This window comes from Anopheles funestus (genome assembly GCF_943734845.2).
Source record: "Anopheles funestus chromosome X unlocalized genomic scaffold, idAnoFuneDA-416_04 X_unloc_29, whole genome shotgun sequence".
In the NCBI taxonomy this organism is placed as follows: domain Eukaryota; kingdom Metazoa; phylum Arthropoda; class Insecta; order Diptera; family Culicidae; genus Anopheles; species Anopheles funestus.
Genome location: NW_026045153.1, coordinates 1,024,754 through 1,042,737, shown reverse-complemented (window position 1 = coordinate 1,042,737; position 17,984 = coordinate 1,024,754).

Genomic DNA, 17,984 nt, shown 5'->3' with positions numbered 1-17,984 from the left:
CATAACTCGGTCAATTTTCAACATTTTCTCGATCTTTCTTCAGAATTAGATGCGTCTCGTGACGCGCTACAAAAAGTTTTTCCACGACCATGCGCTCCGATGCCGGGCAAAAAAGTTATTCGCGGTACAAAGTTTGGTGCACCAAGTGTTGTCTTCCATACAAAATGTTCACATTTGCACCTATTCTTCGATGTAACTCGGTGAATTTTCAACATTTTTCCAAAATTTCTTCTGTTTTAGTTACATCTCGTGAAATTCTACCAAAAAGTATTCTACACCCATGTGCTCAGACGTAGGGCACAAAAGTTATTCGCGAAAAACCTGTTTTGTGTACCGATTTGTGTCCACCGAGTAAGGTGCGCACGTTTCAACCTATTTTTGCCCATATCTCAGTCATTTACCGACCGATTTTGGATTTTCTTTGTGATTTGGATAGATCTCGACAAATGCAAGCTAAAAGTCTTCCACGACCATGTGCTCCGATGTCGGGCAAAAAAGTTATTCGCGACCTAAACTTTTTCTTTCACCTGCCATAACTCGGTCAATTTTCAATATTTTCTCGATCTTTCTTCAGAATTAGATGCGTCTTGTGACGCGCTACAAAAAGTTGTTCCACGACCATGCGCTCCGATGCCGGACAAAAAAGTTATTCGCGGTACAAAGTTTGGTGCACCAACTGTTGTTTTCCATACAAAATGTTCACATTTGCACCTATTCTTCGATGTAACTCGGTGAATTTTCAACATTTTTCCAAAATTTCTTCTGTTTTAGTTACATCTCGTGAAATTCTACCAAAAAGTATTCTACACCCATGTGCTCAGACGTAGGGCACAAAAGTTATTCGCGAAAAACCTCTATTTCAACCTATTTCAACCCCGTTAAACCCCGGTGCCACGTTTCAACCTATTTTTGCCCATATCTCAGTCATTTACCGACCGATTTTGGATTTTCTTTGTGATTTGGATAGATCTCGACAAATGCAAGCTAAAAGTCTTCCACGACCATGTGCTCCGATGTCGGGCAAAAAAGTTATTCGCGACCTAAGCTTTTTCTTTCACCTGCCATAACTCGGCCAATTTTCAACATTTTCTCGATCTTTCTTCAGAATTAGATGCGTCTTGTGACGCGCTACAAAAAGTTGTTCCACGACCATGCGCTCCGATGCCGGGCAAAAAAGTTATTCGCGGTACAAAGTTTGGTGCACCAACTGTTGTTTTCCATACAAAATGTTCACATTTGCACCTATTCTTCGATGTAACTCGGTGAATTTTCCACATTTTTCCAAAATTTCTTCTGTTTTAGTTACATCTCGTGAAATTCTACCAAAAAGTATTCTACACCCATGTGCTCAGACGTAGGGAACAAAAGTTATTCGCGAAAAACCTCTATTTCAACCTATTTCAACCCCGTTCAACCCCGGTGCCACGTTTCAACCTATTTTTGCCCATATCTCAGTCATTTACCGACCGATTTTGGATTTTCTTTGTGATTTGGATAGATCTCGACAAATGCAAGCTAAAAGTCTTCCACGACCATGTGCTCCGATGTCGGGCAAAAAAGTTATTCGCGACCTAAGCTTTTTCTTTCACCTGCCATAACTCGGCCAATTTTCAACATTTTCTCGATCTTTCTTCAGAATTAGATGCGTCTCGTGACGCGCTACAAAAAAATGTTCCACGACCATGCGCTCCGATGCCGGGCAAAAAAGTTATTCGCGGTACAAAGTTTGGTGCACCAAGTGTTGTCTTCCATGCAAAATGTTCACATTTGCACCTATTCTTCGATGTAACTCGGTGAATTTTCAACATTTTTCCAAAATTTCTTCTGTTTTAGTTACATCTCGTGAAATTCTACCAAAAAGTATTCTACACCCATGTGCTCAGACGTAGGGCACAAAAGTTATTCGCGAAAAACCTGTTTTGTGTACCGATTTGTGTCCACCGAGTAAGGTGCGCACGTTTCAACCTATTTTTGCCCATATCTCAGTCATTTACCGACCGATTTTGGATTTTCTTTGTGATTTGGATAGATCTCGACAAATGCAAGCTAAAAGTCTTCCACGACCATGTGCTCCGATGTCGGGCAAAAAAGTTATTCGCGACCTAAACTTTTTCTTTCACCTGCCATAACTCGGTCAATTTTCAATATTTTCTCGATCTTTCTTCAGAATTAGATGCGTCTTGTGACGCGCTACAAAAAGTTGTTCCACGACCATGCGCTCCGATGCCGGACAAAAAAGTTATTCGCGGTACAAAGTTTGGTGCACCAACTGTTGTTTTCCATACAAAATGTTCACATTTGCACCTATTCTTCGATGTAACTCGGTGAATTTTCAACATTTTTCCAAAATTTCTTCTGTTTTAGTTACATCTCGTGAAATTCTACCAAAAAGTATTCTACACCCATGTGCTCAGACGTAGGGCACAAAAGTTATTCGCGAAAAACCTCTATTTCAACCTATTTCAACCCCGTTAAACCCCGGTGCCACGTTTCAACCTATTTTTGCCCATATCTCAGTCATTTACCGACCGATTTTGGATTTTCTTTGTGATTTGGATAGATCTCGACAAATGCAAGCTAAAAGTCTTCCACGACCATGTGCTCCGATGTCGGGCAAAAAAGTTATTCGCGACCTAAGCTTTTTCTTTCACCTGCCATAACTCGGCCAATTTTCAACATTTTCTCGATCTTTCTTCAGAATTAGATGCGTCTTGTGACGCGCTACAAAAAGTTGTTCCACGACCATGCGCTCCGATGCCGGGCAAAAAAGTTATTCGCGGTACAAAGTTTGGTGCACCAACTGTTGTTTTCCATACAAAATGTTCACATTTGCACCTATTCTTCGATGTAACTCGGTGAATTTTCCACATTTTTCCAAAATTTCTTCTGTTTTAGTTACATCTCGTGAAATTCTACCAAAAAGTATTCTACACCCATGTGCTCAGACGTAGGGAACAAAAGTTATTCGCGAAAAACCTCTATTTCAACCTATTTCAACCCCGTTCAACCCCGGTGCCACGTTTCAACCTATTTTTGCCCATATCTCAGTCATTTACCGACCGATTTTGGATTTTCTTTGTGATTTGGATAGATCTCGACAAATGCAAGCTAAAAGTCTTCCACGACCATGTGCTCCGATGTCGGGCAAAAAAGTTATTCGCGACCTAAGCTTTTTCTTTCACCTGCCATAACTCGGCCAATTTTCAACATTTTCTTGATCTTTCTTCAGAATTAGATGCGTCTCGTGACGCGCTACAAAAAGTTGTTCCACGACCATGCGCTCCGATGCCGGGCAAAAAAGTTATTCGCGGTACAAAGTTTGGTGCACCAAGTGTTGTCTTCCATGCAAAATGTTCACATTTGCACCTATTCTTCGATGTAACTCGGTGAATTTTCAACATTTTTCCAAAATTTCTTCTGTTTTAGTTACATCTCGTGAAATTCTACCAAAAAGTATTCTACACCCATGTGCTCAGACGTAGGGCACAAAAGTTATTCGCGAAAAACCTGTTTTATGTACCGATTTGTGTCCACCGAGTAAGGTGCCTATTTCAACCCCGTTCAACCCCGGTGCCACGTTTCAACCTATTTTTGCCCATATCTCAGTCATTTACCGACCGATTTTGGATTTTCTTTGTGATTTGGATAGATCTCGATAAATGCAAGCTAAAAGTCTTCCACGACCATGTGCTCCGATGTCGGGCAAAAAAGTTATTCGCGACCTAAACTTTTTCTTTCACCTGCCATAACTCGGTCAATTTTCAACATTTTCTCGATCTTTCTTCAGAATTAGATGCGTCTCGTGACGCGCTACAAAAAGTTGTTCCACGACCATGCGCTCCGATGCCGGGCAAAAAAGTTATTCGCGGTACAAAGTTTGGTGCACCAACTGTTGTTTTCCATACAAAATGTTCACATTTGCACCTATTCTTCGATGTAACTCGGTGAATTTTCAACATTTTTCCAAAATTTCTTCTGTTTTAGTTACATCTCGTGAAATTCTACCAAAAAGTATTCTACACCCATGTGCTCAGACGTAGGGCACAAAAGTTATTCGCGAAAAACCTGTTTTATGTACCGATTTGTGTCCACCGAGTAAGGTGCCTATTTCAACCCCGTTCAACCCCGGTGCCACGTTTCAACCTATTTTTGCCCATATCTCAGTCATTTACCGACCGATTTTGGATTTTCTTTGTGATTTGGATAGATCTCGACAAATGCAAGCTAAAAGTCTTCCACGACCATGTGCTCCGATGTCGGGCAAAAAAGTTATTCGCGACCTAAGCTTTTTCTTTCACCTGCCATAACTCGGTCAATTTTCAACATTTTCTCGATCTTTCTTCAGAATTAGATGCGTCTCGTGACGCGCTACAAAAAGTTGTTCCACGACCATGCGCTCCGATGCCGGGCAAAAAAGTTATTCGCGGTACAAAGTTTGGTGCACCAACTGTTGTTTTCCATACAAAATGTTCACATTTGCACCTATTCTTCGATGTAACTCGGTGAATTTTCAACATTTTTCCAAAATTTCTTCTGTTTTAGTTACATCTCGTGAAATTCTACCAAAAAGTATTCTACACCCATGTGCTCAGACGTAGGGCACAAAAGTTATTCGCGAAAAACCTGTTTTGTGTACCGATTTGTGTCCACCGAGTAAGGTGCGCACGTTTCAACCTATTTTTGCCCATATCTCAGTCATTTACCGACCGATTTTGGATTTTCTTTGTGATTTGGATAGATCTCGATAAATGCAAGCTAAAAGTCTTCCACGACCATGTGCTCCGATGTCGGGCAAAAAAGTTATTCGCGACCTAAACTTTTTCTTTCACCTGCCATAACTCGGTCAATTTTCAACATTTTCTCGATCTTTCTTCAGAATTAGATGCGTCTCGTGACGCGCTACAAAAAGTTGTTCCACGACCATGCGCTCCGATGCCGGGCAAAAAAGTTATTCGCGGTACAAAGTTTGGTGCACCAACTGTTGTTTTCCATACAAAATGTTCACATTTGCACCTATTCTTCGATGTAACTCGGTGAATTTTCAACATTTTTCCAAAATTTCTTCTGTTTTAGTTACATCTCGTGAAATTCTACCAAAAAGTATTCTACACCCATGTGCTCAGACGTAGGGCACAAAAGTTATTCGCGAAAAACCTCTATTTCAACCTATTTCAACCCCGTTCAACCCCGGTGCCACGTTTCAACCTATTTTTGCCCATATCTCAGTCATTTACCGACCGATTTTGGATTTACTTTGTGATTTGGATAGATCTCGACAAATGCAAGCTAAAAGTCTTCCACGACCATGTGCTCCGATGTCGGGCAAAAAAGTTATTCGCGACCTAAACTTTTTCTTTCACCTGCCATAACTCGGTCAATTTTCAATATTTTCTCGATCTTTCTTCAGAATTAGATGCGTCTTGTGACGCGCTACAAAAAGTTGTTCCACGACCATGCGCTCCGATGCCGGGCAAAAAAGTTATTCGCGGTACAAAGTTTGGTGCACCAACTGTTGTTTTCCATACAAAATGTTCACATTTGCACCTATTCTTCGATGTAACTCGGTGAATTTTCAACATTTTTCCAAAATTTCTTCTGTTTTAGTTACATCTCGTGAAATTCTACCAAAAAGTATTCTACACCCATGTGCTCAGACGTAGGGCACAAAAGTTATTCGCGAAAAACCTCTATTTCAACCTATTTCAACCCCGTTCAACCCCGGTGCCACGTTTCAACCTATTTTTGCCCATATCTCAGTCATTTACCGACCGATTTTGGATTTTCTTTGTGATTTGGATAGATCTCGATAAATGCAAGCTAAAAGTCTTCCACGACCATGTGCTCCGATGTCGGGCAAAAAAGTTATTCGCGACCTAAACTTTTTCTTTCACCTGCCATAACTCGGTCAATTTTCAACATTTTCTCGATCTTTCTTCAGAATTAGATGCGTCTCGTGACGCGCTACAAAAAGTTGTTCCACGACCATGCGCTCCGATGCCGGGAAAAAAAGTTATTCGCGGTACAAAGTTTGGTGCACCAACTGTTGTTTTCCATACAAAATGTTCACATTTGCACCTATTCTTCGATGTAACTCGGTGAATTTTCAACATTTTTCCAAAATTTCTTCTGTTTTAGTTACATCTCGTGAAATTCTACCAAAAAGTATTCTACACCCATGTGCTCAGACGTAGGGCACAAAAGTTATTCGCGAAAAACCTCTATTTCAACCTATTTCAACCCCGTTCAACCCCGGTGCCACGTTTCAACCTATTTTTGCCCATATCTCAGTCATTTACCCACCGATTTTGGATTTTCTTTGTGATTTGGATAGATCTCGACAAATGCAAGCTAAAAGTCTTCCACGACCATGTGCTCCGATGTCGGGCAAAAAAGTTATTCGCGACCTAAGCTTTTTCTTTCACCTGCCATAACTCGGTCAATTTTCAACATTTTCTCGATCTTTCTTCAGAATTAGATGCGTCTTGTGACGCGCTACAAAAAGTTGTTCCACGACCATGCGCTCCGATGCCGGGCAAAAAAGTTATTCGCGGTACAAAGTTTGGTGCACCAACTGTTGTTTTCCATACAAAATGTTCACATTTGCACCTATTCTTCGATGTAACTCGGTGAATTTTCAACATTTTTCCAAAATTTCTTCTGTTTTAGTTACATCTCGTGAAATTCTACCAAAAAGTATTCTACACCCATGTGCTCAGACGTAGGGCACAAAAGTTATTCGCGAAAAACCTCTATTTCAACCTATTTCAACCCCGTTCAACCCCGGTGCCACGTTTCAACCTATTTTTGCCCATATCTCAGTCATTTACCGACCGATTTTGGATTTTCTTTGTGATTTGGATAGATCTCGACAAATGCAAGCTAAAAGTCTTCCACGACCATGTGCTCCGATGTCGGGCAAAAAAGTTATTCGCGACCTAAACTTTTTCTTTCACCTGCCATAACTCGGTCAATTTTCAACATTTTCTCGATCTTTCTTCAGAATTAGATGCGTCTCGTGACGCGCTACAAAAAGTTGTTCCACGACAATGCGCTCCGATGCCGGGCAAAAAAGTTATTCGCGGTACAAAGTTTGGTGCACCAAGTGTTGTCTTCCATACAAAATGTTCAATGTACGGGTACCCGACTCTAGTAAAAAAGTGAAATTTTTCTCGATTGACCAAGTGTTGCAAATGACCATCGGATTTCACTTTTTATGGTCTATAGTGAGTTCTGATCACGATTTGGTACTTTTTGAAAAAAATTTTTTGACGCACTTTTCAAAATTTTGCAAAACCAAAACTTTTTAGGCGGTTTTGTGTATGGAGGGTTACTAGTCTCGGGGTCACTTTTTGACCAAAAAACCACTATATATCATTCGAAAGGTAATTTCAAGGGCTACAAAAAATTGTTCTACGGCACCCCCCTCCGACGTCTAGTATTCGAGTTATTGGCCAAAAACCATCACTTGAGCGATTTTTCGTTCAGGGTACCCGACTCTAGTAAAAAAGTGAAATTTTTCTCGATTGACCAAGTGTTGCAAATGACCATCGGATTTCACTTTTTATGGTCTATAGTGAGTTCTGATCACGATTTGGTACTTTTTGAAAAAATTTTTTTGACGCACTTTTCAAAATTTTGCAAAACCAAAACTTTTTAGGCGGTTTTGTGTATGGAGGGTTACTAGTCTCGGGGTCACTGTTTGACCAAAAAACCACTATATATCATTCGAAAGGTAATTTCAAGGGCTACAAAAAATTGTTCTACGGCACCCCCCTCCGACGTCTAGTATTCGAGTTATTGGCCAAAAACCGCAACTATAGCGGTTTTTCGTACAGGGTACCCGACTCTAGTAAAAAAGTGAAATTTTTCTCGATTGACCAAGTGTTGCAAATGACCATCGGATTTCACTTTTTATGGTCTATAGTGAGTTCTGATCACGATTTGGTACTTTTTGAAAAAAATTTTTTGACGCACTTTTCAAAATTTTGCAAAACCAAAACTTTTTAGGCGGTTTTGTGTATGGAGCGTTACTAGTCTCGGGGTCACTGTTTGACCAAAAAACCACTATATATCATTCGAAAGGTAATTTCAAGGGCTACAAAAAATTGTTCTACGGCACCCCCCTCCGACGTCTAGTATTCGAGTTATTGGCCAAAAACCATCACTTGAGCGATTTTTCGTTCAGGGTACCCGACTCTAGTAAAAAAGTGAAATTTTTCTCGATTGACCAAGTGTTGCAAATGACCATCGGATTTCACTTTTTATGGTCTATAGTGAGTTCTGATCACGATTTGGTACTTTTTGAAAAAAATTTTTTGACGCACTTTTCAAAATTTTGCAAAACCAAAACTTTTTAGGCGGTTTTGTGTATGGAGGGTTACTAGTCTCGGGGTCACTGTTTGACCAAAAAACCACTATATATCATTCGAAAGGTAATTTCAAGGGCTACAAAAAATTGTTCTACGGCACCCCCCTCCGACGTCTAGTATTCGAGTTATTGGCCAAAAACCGCAACTATAGCGGTTTTTCGTACAGGGTACCCGACTCTAGTAAAAAAGTGAAATTTTTCTCGATTGACCAAGTGTTGCAAATGATCATCGGATTTCACTTTTTATGGTCTATAGTGAGTTCTGATCACGATTTGGTACTTTTTGAAAAAAATTTTTTGACGCACTTTTCAAAATTTTGCAAAACCAAAACTTTTTAGGCGGTTTTGTGTATGGAGGGTTACTAGTCTCGGGGTCACTTTTTGACCAAAAAACCACTATATATCATTCGAAAGGTAATTTCAAGGGCTACAAAAAATTGTTCTACGGCACCCCCCTCCGACGTCTAGTATTCGAGTTATTGAGGAAAAACAGTTTATAGTTAATTTTTCACTCGATTTTTCACCATGTATCGCACATTACTCCGGTTCTATACATTGGATCGTCTATCTTTAAGATTTTATGGGTAGTTCCAACTGTTTGCTACATTTCATCCGTACATCACAAAGCGATTCAATGTCTGTGCTAGAAGTTATTAGAGGGATAAAAAAAATTACCCTTGGCTTTGCCCCGTAAAATTTTACCCATTTTGCCACTTTGGATCCTTATAACTCGGTCAGTTTCCAATGGATCTTCAATTGTAGCACATATTTGGATAGATCTGGTCATTAGCTACCAAAAGTTATTCTACGCCGATGTGCTAAGTTGTCTGTGGAAAAAGTTATTCGAGGTACAAAGACTTAACATTTTCTCAACTTTTCCAAAAAAATTCCTCATTTTGCCACTTTGGATGCTTATAACTCGGTCAGTTTCCAATGGATCTTCAATTGTAGCACATATTTGGATAGATCTGGTCATTAGCTACCAAAAGTTATTCTACGCCGATGTGCTAAGTTGTCTGTGGAAAAAGTTATTTGAGGTACAAAGACTTAACATTTTCTCAACTTTTCCAAAAAAATTCCTCATTTTGCCACTTTGGATGCTTATAACTCGGACAGTTTCCAATGGATCTTCAATTGTAGCACATATTTGGATAGATCTGGTCATTAGCTACCAAAAGTTATTCTACGCCGATGTGCTAAGTTGTCTGTGGAAAAAGTTATTCGAGGTACAAAGACTTAACATTTTCTCAACTTTTCCAAAAAAATTCCTCATTTTGCCACTTTGGATGCTTATAACTCGGTCAGTTTCCAATGGATCTTCAATTGTAGCACATATTTGGATAGATCTGGTCATTAGCTACCAAAAGTTATTCTACGCCGATGTGCTAAGTTGTCTGTGGAAAAAGTGATTCGAGGTACAAAGACTTAACATTTTCTCAACTTTTCCAAAAAAATTCCTCATTTTGCCACTTTGGATGCTTATAACTCGGTCAGTTTCCAATGGATCTTCAATTGTAGCACATATTTGGATAGATCTGGTCATTAGCTACCAAAAGTTATTCTACGCCGATGTGCTAAGTTGTCTGTGGAAAAAGTTATTCGAGGTACAAAGACTTAACATTTTCTCAACTTTTCCAAAAAAATTCCTCATTTTGCCACTTTGGATGCCTATAACTCGGTCAGTTTCCAATGGATCTTCAATTGTAGCACATATTTGGATAGATCTGGTCATTAGCTACCAAAAGTTATTCTACGCCGATGTGCTAAGTTGTCTGTGGAAAAAGTTATTTGAGGTACAAAGACTTAACATTTTCTCAACTTTTCCAAAAAAATTCCTCATTTTGCCACTTTGGATGCTTATAACTCGGTCAGTTTCCAATGGATCTTCAATTGTAGCACATATTTGGATAGATCTGGTCATTAGCTACCAAAAGTTATTCTACGCCGATGTGCTAAGTTGTCTGTGGAAAAAGTTATTCGAGGTACAAAGACTTAACATTTTCTCAACTTTTCCAAAAAAAATCCTCATTTTGCCACTTTGGATGCTTATAACTCGGTCAGTTTCCGATGGATCTTCAATTGTAGCACATATTTGGATAGATCTGGTCATTAGCTACCAAAAGTTATTCTACGTCGATGTGCTAAGTTGTCTGTGGAAAAAGTTATTCGAGGTACAAAGACTTAACATTTTCTCAACTTTTCCAAAAAAATCCTCATTTTGCCACTTTGGATGCTTATAACTCGGTCAGTTTCCAATGAATCTTCAATTGTAGCACATATTTGGATAGATCTGGTCATTAGCTACCAAAAGTTATTCCACGCCGTTGTGCTAAGTTGTCTGTGGAAAAAGTTATTCGAGGTACAAAGACTTAACATTTTCTCAACTTTTCCAAAAAAATTCCTCATATTGCCACTTTGGATGCTTATAACTTGGTCAGTTTCCAATGGATCTTCAATTGTAGCACATATTTGGATAGATCTGGTCATTAGCTACCAAAAGTTATTCTACGCCGATGTGTTAAGTTGTCTGTGGAAAAAGTTATTAGAGGTACAAAGACTTAAAATTTTCTGAATTTTTCCTAAAAAATTCCTCATTTTGCCACTTTGGATGCTTATAACTCGGTCAGTTTCCAATGGATCTTCAATTGTAGCACATATTTGAATAGATCTGGTCATTAGCTACCAAAAGTTATTCTACGCCGATGTGCTAAGTTGTCTGTGGAAAAAGTTATTCGAGGTACAAAGACTTAACATTTTCTCAACTTTTCCAAAAAAATTCCTCATTTTGCCACTTTGGATGCTTATAACTCGGTCAGTTTCCAATGGATCTTCAATTGAAGCACATATTTGGATAGATCTGGTCATTAGCTACCAAAAGTTATTCTACGCCGATGTGCTAAGTTGTCTGTGGAAAAAGTTATTCGAGGTACAAAGACTTAACATTTTATCAACTTTTCCAAAAAAATTCCTCATTTTGCCACTTTGGATGCTTATAACTCGGTCAGTTTCCAATGGATCTTCAATTGTAGCACATATTTGGAAAGATCTGCTCATCAGCTACCAAAAATTATTCTACGCCGATGTGCTAAGTTGTCTGTGGAAAAAGTTATTCGAGGTACAAAGACTTAACATTTTCTCAACTTTTCCAAAAAAATTCCTCATTTTGCCACTTTGGATGCTTATAACTCGGTCAGTTTCCAATGGATCTTCAATTGTAGCACATATTTGGATAGATCTGGTCATTAGCTACCAAAAGTTATTCTACGCCGATGTGCTAAGTTGTCTGTGGAAAAAGTTATTCGAGGTACAAAGACTTAACATTTTCTCAACTTTTCCAAAAAAATTCCTCATTTTGCCACTTTGGATGCTTATAACTCGGTCAGTTTCCAATGGATCTTCAATTGTAGCACATATTTGGATAGATCTGGTCATTAGCTACCAAAAGTTATTCTACGCCGATGTGCTAAGTTGTCTGTGGAAAAAGTTATTTGAGGTACAAAGACTTAACATTTTCTCAACTTTTCCAAAAAAATTCCTCATTTTGCCACTTTGGATGCTTATAACTCGGTCAGTTTCCAATGGATCTTCAATTGTAGCACATATTTGGATAGATCTGGTCATTAGCTACCAAAAGTTATTCTACGCCGATGTGCTAAGTTGTCTGTGGAAAAAGTTATTCGAGGTACAAAGACTTAACATTTTCTCAACTTTTCCAAAAAAATTCCTCATTTTGCCACTTTGGATGCTTATAACTCGGTCAGTTTCCAATGGATCTTCAATTGTAGCACATATTTGGATAGATCTGGTCATTAGCTATCAAAAGTTATTCTACGCCGATGTGCTAAGTTGTCTGTGGAAAAAGTTATTCGAGGTACAAAGACTTAACATTTTCTCAACTTTTCCAAAAAAATTCCTCACTTTGCCACTTTGGATGCTTATAACTCGGTCAGTTTCCAATGGATCTTCAATTGTAGCACATATTTGGATAGATCTGGTCATTAGCTACCAAAAGTTATTCTACGCCGATGTGCTAAGTTGTCTGTGGAAAAAGTTATTTGAGGTACAAAGACTTAACATTTTCTCAACTTTTCCAAAAAAATTCCTCATTTTGCCACTTTGGATGCTTATAACTCGGTCAGTTTCCAATGGATCTTCAATTGTAGCACATATTTGGATAGATCTGGTCATTAGCTACCAAAAGTTATTCTACGCCGATGTGCTAAGTTGTCTGTGGAAAAAGTTATTCGAGGTACAAAGACTTAACATTTTCTCAACTTTTCCAAAAAAATTCCTCATTTTGCCACTTTGGATGCTTATAACTCGGTCAGTTTCCAATGGATCTTCAATTGTAGCACATATTTGGATAGATCTGGTCATTAGCTACCAAAAGTTATTCTACGCCGATGTGCTAAGTTGTCTGTGGAAAAAGTTATTCGAGGTACAAAGACTTAACATTTTCTCAACTTTTCCAAAAAAAATTCCTCATTTTGCCACTTTGGATGCTTATAACTCGGTCAGTTTCCAATGGATCTTCAATTGTAGCACATATTTGGATAGATCTGGTCATTAGCTACCAAAAGTTATTCTACGCCGATGTGCTAAGTTGTCTGTGGAAAAAGTTATTCGAGGTACAAAGACTTAACATTTTCTCAACTTTTCCAAAAAAATTCCTCATTTTGCCACTTTGGATGCTTATAACTCGGTCAGTTTCCAATGGATCTTCAATTGTAGCACATATTTGGATAGATCTGGTCATTAGCTACCAAAAGTTATTCTACGCCGATGTGCTAAGTTGTCTGTGGAAAAAGTTATTCGAGGTACAAAGACTTAACATTTTCTCAACTTTTCCAAAAAAATTCCTCATTTTGCCACTTTGGATGCTTATAACTCGGTAAGTTTCCAATGGATCTTCAATTGTAGCACATATTTGGAAAGATCTGCTCATCAGCTACCAAAAGTTATTCTACGCCGATGTGCTAAGTTGTCTGTGGAAAAAGTTATTCGAAAAAGTAGCTTCTAATACTTTGAATGGCTTATACGAATTGCCTACCTTCAGGCTGATTTCTCGCGATTCGCATTTCAATTTCTATTTTTGACTATATCTCAGTCATTTACCGACCGATTTTGGATTTTCTTTGTGATTTGGATAGATCTCGATAAATGCAAGCTAAAAGTCTTCCACGACCATGTGCTCCGATGTCGGGCAAAAAAGTTATTCGCGACCTAAACTTTTTCTTTCACCTGCCATAACTCGGTCAATTTTCAACATTTTCTCGATCTTTCTTCAGAATTAGATGCGTCTCGTGACGCGCTACAAAAAGTTGTTCCACGACCATGCGCTCCGATGCCGGGCAAAAAAGTTATTCGCGGTACAAAGTTTGGTGCACCAAGTGTTGTTTTCCATACAAAATGTTCACATTTGCACCTATTCTTCGATGTAACTCGGTGAATTTTCAACATTTTTCCAAAATTTCTTCTGTTTTAGTTACATCTCGTGAAATTCTACCAAAAAGTATTCTACACCCATGTGCTCAGACGTAGGGCACAAAAGTTATTCGCGAAAAACCTCTATTTCAACCTATTTCAACCCCGTTCAACCCCGGTGCCACGTTTCAACCTATTTTTGCCCATATCTCAGTCATTTACCGACCGATTTTGGATTTTCTTTGTGATTTGGATAGATCTCGACAAATGCAAGCTAAAAGTCTTCCACGACCATGTGCTCCGATGTCGGGCAAAAAAGTTATTCGCGACCTAAACTTTTTCTTTCACCTGCCATAACTCGGTCAATTTTCAATATTTTCTCGATCTTTTTTCAGAATTAGATGCGTCTCGTGACGCGCTACAAAAAGTTGTTCCACGACCATGCGCTTCGATGCCGGGCAAAAAAGTTATTCGCGGTACAAAGTTTGGTGCACCAAGTGTTGTTTTCCATACAAAATGTTCACATTTGCACCTATTCTTCGATGTAACTCGGTGAATTTTCAACATTTTTCCAAAATTTCTTCTGTTTTAGTTACATCTCGTGAAATTCTACCAAAAAGTATTCTACACCCATGTGCTCAGACGTAGGGCACAAAAGTTATTCGCGAAAAACCTCTATTTCAACCTATTTCAACCCCGTTCAACCCCGGTGCCACGTTTCAACCTATTTTTGCCCATATCTCAGTCATTTACCGACCGATTTTGGATTTTCTTTGTGATTTGGATAGATCTCGACAAATGCAAGCTAAAAGTCTTCCACGACCATGTGCTCCGATGTCGGGCAAAAAAGTTATTCGCGACCTAAGCTTTTTCTTTCACCTGCCATAACTCGGCCAATTTTCAACATTTTCTCGATCTTTCTTCAGAATTAGATGCGTCTTGTGACGCGCTACAAAAAGTTGTTCCACGACCATGCGCTCCGATGCCGGGCAAAAAAGTTATTCGCGGTACAAAGTTTGGTGCACCAACTGTTGTTTTCCATGCAAAATGTTCACATTTGCACCTATTCTTCGATGTAACTCGGTGAATTTTCAACATTTTTCCAAAATTTCTTCTGTTTTAGTTACATCTCGTGAAATTCTACCAAAAAGTATTCTACACCCATGTGCTCAGACGTAGGGCACAAAAGTTATTCGCGAAAAACCTGTTTTATGTACCGATTTGTGTCCACCGAGTAAGGTGCCTATTTCAACCCCGTTCAACCCCGGTGCCACGTTTCAACCTATTTTTGCCCATATCTCAGTCATTTACCGACCGATTTTGGATTTTCTTTGTGATTTGGATAGATCTCGATAAATGCAAGCTAAAAGTCTTCCACGACCATGTGCTCCGATGTCGGGCAAAAAAGTTATTCGCGACCTAAACTTTTTCTTTCACCTGCCATAACTCGGTCAATTTTCAACATTTTCTCAATCTTTCTTCAGAATTAGATGCGTCTTGTGACGCGCTACAAAAAGTTGTTCCACGACCATGCGCTCCGATGCCGGGCAAAAAAGTTATTCGCGGTACAAAGTTTGGTGCACCAACTGTTGTTTTCCATACAAAATGTTCACATTTGCACCTATTCTTCGATGTAACTCGGTGAATTTTCAACATTTTTCCAAAATTTCTTCTGTTTTAGTTACATCTCGTGAAATTCTACCAAAAAGTATTCTACACCCATGTGCTCAGACGTAGGGCACAAAAGTTATTCGCGAAAAACCTCTATTTCAACCTATTTCAACCCCGTTCAACCCCGGTGCCACGTTTCAACCTATTTTTGCCCATATCTCAGTCATTTACCGACCGATTTTGGATTTTCTTTGTGATTTGGATAGATCTCGACAAATGCAAGCTAAAAGTCTTCCACGACCATGTGCTCCGATGTCGGGCAAAAAAGTTATTCGCGACCTAAGCTTTTTCTTTCACCTGCCATAACTCGGCCAATTTTCAACATTTTCTCGATCTTTCTTCAGAATTAGATGCGTCTCGTGACGCGCTACAAAAAGTTGTTCCACGACCATGCGCTCCGATGCCGGGCAAAAAAGTTATTCGCGGTACAAAGTTTGGTGCACCAAGTGTTGTCTTCCATGCAAAATGTTCACATTTGCACCTATTCTTCGATGTAACTCGGTGAATTTTCAACATTTTTCCAAAATTTCTTCTGTTTTAGTTACATCTCGTGAAATTCTACCAAAAAGTATTCTACACCCATGTGCTCAGACGTAGGGCACAAAAGTTATTCGCGAAAAACCTCTATTTCAACCTATTTCAACCCCGTTCAACCCCGGTGCCACGTTTCAACCTATTTTTGCCCATATCTCAGTCATTTACCGACCGATTTTGGATTTTCTTTGTGATTTGGATAGATCTCGACAAATGCAAGCTAAAAGTCTTCCACGACCATGTGCTCCGATGTCGGGCAAAAAAGTTATTCGCGACCTAAACTTTTTCTTTCACCTGCCATAACTCGGTCAATTTTCAACATTTTCTCCATCTTTCTTCAGAATTAGATGCGTCTTGTGACGCGCTACAAAAAGTTGTTCCTCGACCATGCGCTCCGATGCCGGGCAAAAAAGTTATTCGCGGTACAAAGTTTGGTGCACCAACTGTTGTTTTCCATACAAAATGTTCACATTTGCACCTATTCTTCGATGTAACTCGGTGAATTTTCAACATTTTTCCAAAATTTCTTCTGTTTTAGTTACATCTCGTGAAATTCTACCAAAAAGTATTCTACACCCATGTGCTCAGACGTAGGGCACAAAAGTTATTCGCGAAAAACCTCTATTTCAACCTATTTCAACCCCGTTCAACCCCGGTGCCACGTTTCAACCTATTTTTGCCCATATCTCAGTCATTTACCGACCGATTTTGGATTTTCTTTGTGATTTGGATAGATCTCGACAAATGCAAGCTAAAAGTCTTCCACGACCATGTGCTCCGATGTCGGGCAAAAAAGTTATTCGCGACCTAAGCTTTTTCTGTCACCTGCCATAACTCGGTCAATTTTCAACATTTTCTCGATCTTTCTTCAGAATTAGATGCGTCTCGTGACGCGCTACAAAAAGTTGTTCCACGACAATGCGCTCCGATGCCGGGCAAAAAAGTTATTCGCGGTACAAAGTTTGGTGCACCAAGTGTTGTTTTCCATACAAAATGTTCACATTTGCACCTATTCTTCGATGTAACTCGGTGAATTTTCAACATTTTTCCAAAATTTCTTCTGTTTTAGTTACATCTCGTGAAATTCTACCAAAAAGTATTCTACACCCATGTGCTCAGACGTAGGGCACAAAAGTTATTCGCGAAAAACCTCTATTTCAACCTATTTCAACCCCGTTCAACCCCGGTGCCACGTTTCAACCTATTTTTGCCCATATCTCAGTCATTTACCGACCGATTTTGGATTTTCTTTGTGATTTGGATAGATCTCGACAAATGCAAGCTAAAAGTTTTCCACGACCATGTGCTCCGATGTCGGGCAAAAAAGTTATTCGCGACCTAAGCTTTTTCTTTCACCTGCCATAACTCGGCCAATTTTCAACATTTTCTCGATCTTTCTTCAGAATTAGATGCGTCTTGTGACGCGCTACAAAAAGTTGTTCCACGACCATGCGCTCCGATGCCGGGCAAAAAAGTTATTCGCGGTACAAAGTTTGGTGCACCAAGTGTTGTTTTCCATACAAAATGTTCACATTTGCACCTATTCTTCGATGTAACTCGGTGAATTTTCAACATTTTTCCAAAATTTCTTCTGTTTTAGTTACATCTCGTGAAATTCTACCAAAAAGTATTCTACACCCATGTGCTCAGACGTAGGGCACAAAAGTTATTCGCGAAAAACCTGTTTTATGTACCGATTTGTGTCCACCGAGTAAGGTGCCTATTTCAACCCCGTTCAACCCCGGTGCCACGTTTCAACCTATTTTTGCCCATATCTCAGTCATTTACCGACCGATTTTGGATTTTCTTTGTGATTTGGATAGATCTCGACAAATGCAAGCTAAAAGTCTTGCACGACCATGTGCTCCGATGTCGGGCAAAAAAGTTATTCGCGACCTAAGCTTTTTCTTTCACCTGCCATAACTCGGCCAATTTTCAACATTTTCTCGATCTTTCTTCAGAATTAGATGCGTCTCGTGACGCGCTA